Source organism: Corythoichthys intestinalis, chromosome 11 (genome assembly GCF_030265065.1).
Source record: "Corythoichthys intestinalis isolate RoL2023-P3 chromosome 11, ASM3026506v1, whole genome shotgun sequence".
Classification (NCBI taxonomy): domain Eukaryota; kingdom Metazoa; phylum Chordata; class Actinopteri; order Syngnathiformes; family Syngnathidae; genus Corythoichthys; species Corythoichthys intestinalis.
This window is the reverse complement of record NC_080405.1, coordinates 43,103,324-43,110,353: the sequence shown is the minus strand read 5'-3', so window position 1 is coordinate 43,110,353 and position 7,030 is coordinate 43,103,324.

The window sequence follows — 7,030 nt, the reverse complement described above, 5'->3', positions numbered from 1 at the left end:
TCTAATTTACATTATAATCCACTGAGAAATCAAGCCCTACAATGTTGTTGTCATCATTAATAGCTTATGATGGTGTCTTGCTCCCCCAAAATTTGCATTAAATAACGGAATTTATCTGTTCATTGTGTTGCAGTATCCAGACATGGACAGATGGATCTTTTTTAAGTTCTCTTCAGAGAACTGAAAGCAGTATAAACATTTAATGTAGTCAAGGACTTTCTGTGTGACTTTGAAGTTGTTCAAGCGTTCAAGGTTGGGGAAAAGACAACGAAAAAAAACCATGCCTCCTCTGGACCTGTCTCCAGGTGAGACATTGTTAGTTTGAATGATTCCCGTCATGTCTTTTTCTTTAGTTGTACTGATGCACTAATGACCCATGACCAAGGAAAATTTACCTTTAGAGACTCATTGCAATTTACTGACATACGGATACTTAGCAGATAGCAATACACACAGACCAGGGCAATCGTGTATGTTTTTAATACACTATTGTATAATGAAAGAACATCTGTTGAATTGACTGCTTTAAACCCAGAGACTAAAATGTGTGATCACACTCATCGTGTATGACTGCGTGCAAGGCTCTAATATGTGGTTTGCTTTCATAACATCTGACAGCGACTTCCAGCTTCCTTTGTAACCATGGAAACGGCAAATTAGCCTGTTCAATTTCTACGCTAATTTCCTGGCCGACATCCTGAAGAGAGTATAGAGACAAGGTAGCCGCCAGATGAGATGTCAACTACAAAAGGAAGAGATTAGTGTTTACAGGAAAAGATTATAATTTTTCCACAGTGGATTTATGATTAGTGCGTCAGCTTCGCAGTGCGGAAGGTCTGGGCTTGAATCTTGGTTCAGGCAGCCTTGTGCGAATTTTTCCGCATTTTCCCGTCTTTGCATTTTGGTCTCCTCCAGATGTGATATGCGCATTCTAGCAATATGCGGTTATGCTCTCGCTATGGTTTTAAAGCAAGCTGCGTACAGTAATTGGAGCTGCTTCCCCGCGGGGCAATGCACTAATCGCTAATAACCTCACCAGCACCCGGCGGAGTGCGCCTGACCCCTGCCTGCCTTTTCCCCGCCGTGCCATAACGGTCAAGATGATTCACAGAAAACACAACCACAAGGAGAAATGTAACACTACAGAACCTGTGAACTCCATTGGCTGTAGAGTCATTAAAGGGGCAAGATCTTTCTCTGGCTGAAGGGTCACTAAAAGCAGACCACAGTCCGAGTCCAGATCCAGAAGCTGTTCTGACACAGCGCGGACAAGGTCGGGGCCAGAGGCGTTTCTGGCAGAGCGTGAACCATGTCCGGATCCAGAAGTTGTTCTGACAGACCACAACCAGATCAAGATCCAAAGGCTGTTTTGGCAAACAGACTGCAGTCCAGGTAGAGATCTGGACCCAGAAACTATTCTGGCATAGTGCAGTCCAGGTCTGGACTGAGAAGCTGTTCTGACAGACTGCAGCCAGATCTGGTTTCAGAGGCCCAAGAAGTGATTCTAGTAGAGTAGTGTTGCAACGATTAATCAATTAACTTGAGTGATTCGATGAATCAAATTTGGCTGCTACGAGTATTCGTTGGAGTGGCATTATAATGGCTTATTTTGAAAGTGTTTGCATTCAGTTTTATTGATTTGGGTGGATACACTGCCCTCTACTGGTAACAGTAAATATGACATAACTCATTTAACATGGCTGAATGCTCCTGATCCCTGTTAAGACTTACATAAGCTAATGTTTTTTATGCATTTGCAATTTTGTATGTAGGTATATTTTAGGGCTGTCAAACAATTAAAATTTTTAATCGAGTCAATCACAGCTTAAAAATTAATTCATCGTAATTAATCACAATTCAAACCTTCTATAGAATATGCCATATTTTTCTGTAAATTATTGTTGAAATGGAAAGATAAAACACAAGACGGATATATACATTCAACATACTGTACATAAGTACTGTATTTGTTTATTGTAACAATAAATCAACAAGATGGCATTAACATTATTAACATTCTGTTAAAGCGATCCATGGATAGAAAGCCTTGGAGTTCTTAAAAGATAAATGTTAGTACAAGTTATAGAAATTTTGTATTAAAACCCCTCTTAATGTTTTCGTTTTAATAAAATTTGTAAAATTTTCAAACAAAAAATAAACTAGTAGCCCGCCATTGTTGATGTCAATAATTACTTACACAATGCTCATGGGTGCTGAAGCCTATAAAATCAGTCGCAACCAAGCACCAGCAGAGGGTGGCAAAACTCCATAAAACACAATTAACAAGTGAGCGTTTCACTGTACCGTCATTTAAATGTGTCTGAGCGGGGCATCTGCGTTAATTGCATCAAATATTTTAACGTGATTAATTTAAAAAATTAATTAACGCCCGTTAACGCGATAATTATGACAGCCCTAATTAAAAACCCTCTTAATGTTTTCGTTTTAATAAAATTTGTAAAATTTTCAAACAAAAAATCAACTAGTAGCTCGCCATTGTTGATGTCAATAATTACACAATGCTCATGGATGTTGCTGAAACCCATAAAATCAGTCGCACCCAAGCGCTAGCAGAGGGCGACAAAACACAAAAAAAACAAGTAACAAATGGACATGACACTGTCATTTTAATCTGTTTGAGCGGGGCATGTGCGTTAACTGTGTCAAATATTTTAAGGTGATTAATCTAAAAAATTAATTACCACCGTTAACGCGATAATTTTGACAGTATATTTAGCTTTTTTTGTGGGAACATGTATTTGAACGATTTGTTAAAAGTAGTGTTAAGAAAAGTTAGCATTTTATAGCATTTAAGCTAGCACTTATGCTATGCGAGTTAGCCAATTGTTCTTTTGTTTTACTAGGATCATTTATTTATTTATTTTTAAAACTGTTAGAGGCTAAGCTAAGGTATTTTATTGTATTTTTAAATGAAGTGCAATTCTGCAATTTTGAAGAAACACTTGGGAACTTTATTTTGTGTTCCCATTTAATGCACTTTTGAAAGTGCAATTATAGCAAGCCTTTGTTTTACATCTCAAAATTTTTTCTGCAACGCATTAAATGTTCCTAATCCGATGACTCGATTATTCAAACTAACTAGTCGATAGATTAATCGACTACTAAAATAATCGATAGCTGCAGCCATATGGTAGAGTTCATCCCAGGTCCGGACCCAAAAGTTATTATGGCAGAGTGCAGTCCAGATCCAGTCCCAGAAACTGTTCTGACTGACTGCAACCAGATGTGGCTCCAGAAGCTGTTTTGGCAGACCGCAGTCTAGGTCCAGATCCAGACCCAGAATTTTTTTTTTGACAGACTGTGGTCCATGCCTGGATCCAGTCTCTGTTTTCTGCAGACAAGACCTGCAACCAAAAAAAGAACATTTCAAAACCGGACAAGGAGGTTATATTACAAGTAGCAATTGTAGGACTTTTGGTCGTGGTTTAGTAATTGTTCAGATTCATTACATGAGAATTAAATCATCCCACGTGGTTTTAGCCAATCAAATCTGCATCTCAAATGGTAAACACTGACTTTACAGCAATGTCATGACAGCTGTGCTAAAGAAAGTTGAGAAAAAGACTGTTAAAAGGACTGAAAACAAATATGTTTTGTTCAACAAAAAGTGTAATGACCAAATCATTTCTTTTTATGAATCCCATTTGCAGCATCTATTCAAAAACATACCAACATGTTCTGTATGCAGGAGTAGATTAATGACCTACCAAAATAAACTGCTAGGTATTTGTTGGTATTTTAACCAACGACATCCTCCTCTCCTCGTACTCCGGAAAACTCACCATCCCCATCCTCCTGGACCTCACTGCTGCTTTTGACACAATCAACCACACCATCCTGCTCTCCTGACTAGAGTCTCTACACATTACTGGCACTCCACTTTCCTGGTTGCGCTCCTACCTCTCCGACCGACAACAGTTCATAAGCATTAACAACTGCACGTCCCCTGCTGTTTCCCTACCACAAGGTGTCCCCCAAGGTTCAGTTCTTGGCCCCCTCCTCTTCATTCTCTACATCCTCCCCCTTGGTCAGATCATCCGTAAATTTGGACTGCAATTAAACTGCTATACCGACGACATCCAAACATACAACTCCACAGAAACCATCTCAGACAGCACCAAATCTACACTTCACAACTGCCTCAGCGAAATTAAATCCTAGATGCAAGTAAACTATCTACAACTCAACAGTAACAAATCAGACATAATCATCATCGACCCTGCAGCTCACATCAAAGACAGTCAATTTCCCCTTACCATCGACAACTGTACTCTCCCTCTCTCAACACACTCCTGCAACCTAGGTATCACTTTCGACAATAAACTAAGATTCGACCAGCACATCAACCACATCACCAGAACTGCCTTCTTCCACCTCAAGAACATAGCCCACCTTCACCCCTCCCTCACCTACCCTGCTGCAGAAACCCTCATACATGCATTTGTCACCTCCAGACTCGATTATTGCAACAGCATTCTTTTCGGCTCTCCAGCCAAACTCCTCAATAAACTACAATATATCCAGAACTCTGCTAAACGACTTCTCACCCGTACCCCCTTTAGGAATCACATTACCCCCGTCCTCCACAAACTGCTCTGGCTTCCCATCTGACATAGGTTACAGTTCAAAATCATCCTTCTCACATACAACACACTCAATAACTAGGGGTGCACGATATCCATTTTTTGAAACCGATACCTATATCGATAACTTCCTGCTCCTCAAAGCCGATACTGATATCGACAACCGATAATAAATATATAATTTTTTACATGTATAACCTGAGTTTTTGAACACCTGGAGGTTTGAAAAAAATAGTGGTGGATTCAACATAGATTTGCCTTTGATCTCATCAGATTTTTCATAATGACATTAACAAAACAGTGTGTTTCACTTCTGCACTGCCCGACAGACAGCTAAGAATGAATGCACTTCCATAAACCACAAGGCTTGACCTTTTCTTGCTTTTATGGGAAGACACTCGTCTTAGTATTGTGAAAGTACAACAGAAAAATACACATATTCAATACTAAATATACAACAAATTGCACAATACACTTATATACACAACTATTATATGTATAGCATAGCACACTCGCTTGAGCTACTAAAGCATTGGCTGACTTCTATAACACAACTTATGAAGTTCTGTACATATGACCCTTCACCACAGAAGTAAACATATTTTGCACATTCATATGTAAAAGTAAACATAAAATACTTACATATATTTCCGAGGCGGAAACGTAACAGAAAGCATTCACGACTGTCAATGCTACCGCTAGACACCGCAATGTGTAAGTGATTGAACCAAACTACTGTAACAAACAATAGGTGAATGAATGAATGAATGAATGAAATATTTTATTGTCATCATCATCGGTGTCATTGACAATCATTGACAATTACAAATGTGATATGATTTGCCCGAAGGAAGGAACCGAAGAAGAAGACAAAGTCAGACAGCAGGAAGCATATGCTTATCAGTTTCCCGTCCCCCCATACACCTAAAGACGCACAATCAGATATGGTACAGTTACATACATCATATGGCCACAAACTGTACAATAACACTATCAACAATCTGAGTTTACAATAACTCAGCGTCTAGTCAAGCAGCTTGATTGCGCTGTTGACACACCAGTCTCTTGCGCAAGATTAGTGGTCTTAAGTTCAGGGCATACAAGGTTATGGCTTTGTCATGTCCCTGACAATCTAGCATCAATTTGCTGCGGGAACATTTTGTTGTGGCCTTGTGTGTGGCAAAAGTGATTATGTGTTATCACAGCTGGTGTGAGTAGCGACTCAAAATGCTTTTCTTTTATGTCTCTTTAAAGGTGTACATTGTGGCAACAATTGGCGCACACAAAGATAACTGTAACAGTTTCATCAGAAATGAGGAAAATCAAACAACATGTTGTTCATATTTTATCCCAAGGTTAATGTCTCCACAACAAAAGACATGCATTTTAAACAGTATGTTTTCCATATACTCAGTAAGCTGGGCATTTGAATCAGGGGCTCGGTAAACACAACAGATAATTACGTTTTTACAATTGGGGATAAGGAGCTCAATTGTAATACGTTCCAGGAGATTGTCAATCATAATTGCAACACCCCCTCCCCCCTTAGATGCCCGATTCATTTGTGCCATGTTATATCCGTGCAAATTAAAGTCAGAGCCTTTGTTATCTTTGGTAGATAATCCTTAATGTGTTCAAAATTTTTGTAGAGACTCCTGCCGTTGATAAGTTTCAGCTTACCGTCCACATCCAATCTAGTCATTTGGGTCATCAAGGCACTCTTCAATCTGTTCATCCAGATTTAATCAAGTGTGGTTTCAGATGTCATCATTAATTTTCAAGTGGGATCAGTTCATCAAGACTTCTAATAGCTTTAATCTTCATATCTTGCATCTTGATAAGAATCCTGCAATCGGAGACCCAGGTGTTGGCTATTTTCCCAGCTTTCTTGAGTTGACGTGCTTTTCTTGCAATTTCGGCATTTTGGCGAGTCAAGTTGTCTTTCAATATAATCTTCGACCCTTTCAGGTGGCGGTGCTGGTTAAGCAGGGCAGTCTTGGTCTTGTGGTCTGCCAGCTTCATGAGCACCGTCTCCGGTCCTCTCCCCCCAGATGGGAGAAGAAAGCAGCGACGGATGTCCAGCGGTTACATGTTTATTCCATACTCTTTCAGCTTAGCAGTTGCCAGTTGCGCCACTGTATCACCTGGGCTAGGCGTCAGTTGTAATCCCGAAATGATGAGCTCATTTGCGCGTCGGCACTGGTCGAGATCGTCAGCCAAAATTTCCAGCCTTTTGATGCGAACATCTCTCTCATCGACCGCTTGCTTGAGTTTCTCGTTTTCTGCGCGCATTAACTGGAGCTCTCTGACGATTTCTTGATTCTGGTTTTGAATCAAGCAAGTCAAGGAGACCTCCAATTTCTGTATGGAGGATTTTATTTCATCCAAGTCTCCAGATTTCAAATTCTTTGGAGCCATACTGGGAG